The sequence below is a fragment of the Poromitra crassiceps genome (assembly GCF_964638095.1).
Source record: "Poromitra crassiceps genome assembly, chromosome: 25".
Taxonomy (NCBI): domain Eukaryota; kingdom Metazoa; phylum Chordata; class Actinopteri; order Beryciformes; family Melamphaidae; genus Poromitra; species Poromitra crassiceps.
The window spans coordinates 17,582,253-17,584,598 of NC_139649.1; the positions used below are offsets into that span (position 1 = coordinate 17,582,253).

The 2,346-nt window shown below is 53.8% G+C and overlaps 1 pseudogene across 1 annotated transcript; it reads left to right on the forward strand.

Annotated features, from left to right (window-relative positions):
- LOC310798193 (ADP/ATP translocase 2 pseudogene) lies at nt 1–897 on the forward strand (annotated as a pseudogene). The gene has a single exon. The product of its transcript is annotated as an ADP/ATP translocase 2 pseudogene (transcript).
- Nucleotides 898–2,346: the final 1,449 nt, after the last annotated feature.

Here is a 2,346-nt window from a genome sequence, read left to right on the forward strand (position 1 = left end):
ATGAATGAAACTGCAGTTTCCTTCACAAAGGATTTCTTAGCTGGTGGCATCTCTGCTGCCATCTCCAAAACAGCTGTTGCCCCCATTGAGAGAGTGAAGCTTCTTCTTCAGGTCCAACATGCCAGCAAGCAGATCACCGCAGATAAACAGTATAAGGGTATTATGGATTGTGTTACCCGTATCCCCAAGGAGCAGGGGTTCCTTTCCTTCTGGAGAGGTAACCTTGCCAATGTAATCAGATACTTCCCCACCCAGGCCCTCAACTTCGCCTTCAAGGACAAGTACAAGGAGATCTTCCTTCATGGCGTTGACAAGCACACCCAGTTCTGGAGGTACTTCGCTGGTAACCTGGCCTCTGGCGGTGCAGCCGGAGCCACCTCTCTGTGTTTCGTGTACCCACTCGACTTTGCCAGAACCCGTCTAGCTGCTGATGTCGGAAAGGCAGGAGAGGCAAGAGAGTTTAAGGGCATGGGAGACTGCCTAGTTAAGATCTCCAAGTCTGATGGTATAAAGGGCCTGTACCAGGGCTTCAATGTGTCTGTGCAGGGCATCATCATCTACAGGGCTGCATACTTTGGAATCTACGACACAGCAAAGGGTATGCTTCCAGATCCCAAGAACACCCATATATTGGTAAGCTGGGCAATTGCCCAGAGTGTGACAGCTGTTGCTGGCCTGGCCTCCTACCCACTTGACACTGTCCGTAGACGCATGATGATGCAGTCTGGACGCAAAGGAGCTGACATCATGTACAGTGGGACCATCGATTGCTGGCAGAAGATCCTGCGCGATGAGGGTAGCCATGCTTTCTTCAAGGGAGCCTGGTCCAATGTGCTCAGAGGCATGGGTGCCGCCTTTGTGCTAGTGTTTTATGATGAGCTGAAGAAAGTCCTCTAAATCTTTTCAACGTCACTGTCAAATTCATCTAAATGTAACAACTTTCCATTTCTATCGACTGCATTCTGTCACGTCTGTCTGGAGGGCGAAGGAGGTTAACAGTTTATTTCAGGCTCAGGATCAGGAGAAAACTAGATACACAGGATGAGGTAACATATAGACAGATAGGCTAGACAGAGTGACTATTGCTGGTACTACGCTCTGGCAGTGTGGAGTTGGAACTAGGGAAGGGTCGAGGATCAAGCAGCAAGGGACCCAACAGCTCTCCTCAGGCCGTACCCCTCCCAATCCACCAGACAATGAAAACCGCTACCCCCATGGCGCACGTTCAGAAGCCGGACAGTGTAGGCTGGCCTGGGTGGTCGTCAAACAGCCGAGGCAGTGGGCGGAGCCGTCACTGGGGGGGGCAGAGCAGGTCTGGGGGATGGGCAACAGGTTGACCAGACTGTGACCAGGTGCCCCCGGATGAGAAGGTGTCCTGGTGCCCCCGGATGAGAAGGTGACCTGGAGACCGGCGATGCAGGCGGGACTGCTCAGGAGGTCAAAGACGTAGGCTGGACCACACAGGAAGTCAGCGACGTGGACAGAAGCTTAGGTGGTTGGGCTGGAGGCCGGCGGTGGGGCCTCGACCTCAGCAGGTCGATGACCAAACTGGAGGCCAGGAAGAAAGCCAACCCCAGAAGACTCATACATGTAAGACAAGCAATCTGCTGGATTGCAAAGCAGGAGGTGGGCTGCTGGAGGTCTGGTTGGGCGTCGGCGACGACTGCCCGACTGTAGGTTGGGAAGGTCAAGAGAGTCGATGCATTCGGGAGGGGGGGGGGGGGGGGGGTTCCTCTCCAGGACCTCTCGGTTATGTGGACAGGGTTTTGATGGACAGGACACCACAGTGTCTGCGCTTCAGGAGGCTCGGGGGTGGTCATGGAGGTTCGGAATGGAACCCGATAGCCAGGGCCAGACAACGGATGCTTCCCTGGAGATTCCCTGGTTATCTTAACTGGACCTGTAGTCCTCGGCTACTGTGACAGATATATACTCTAGGGAGGTTGTCAGCTTTGTAGCAGTGTATTTATTTACCCATTTTGTAGAGCTGAGTTGGGCACTGAGGTGTTCTCGAGGTCCCGATCATTGAGTTTTAGACTAGCACATGCTTCCTCCGATACATGTGCAGTCATCAGCCGCTTCTTTTCACTTCAACGGAGTTTCACCCGCAGGACCTAACGCGCGGGAGGATCACATTATCCCCCAGTTCCCCTCACCCAGAACAACCCTAACCCGAACGACCAGAGGAGGCATTAGTGCAGCGACCAGGACACATAATCCGGCTTCCTACCCGCCGACACGGCCAATTGTGCCTGTGTGGACACCTGACCAAGCCGGAGGTAACACGGGAGCTCACACCTGTTATCCTTGTGTTGGTAGCAGTGCTCAGCTACTGTGACAGATATT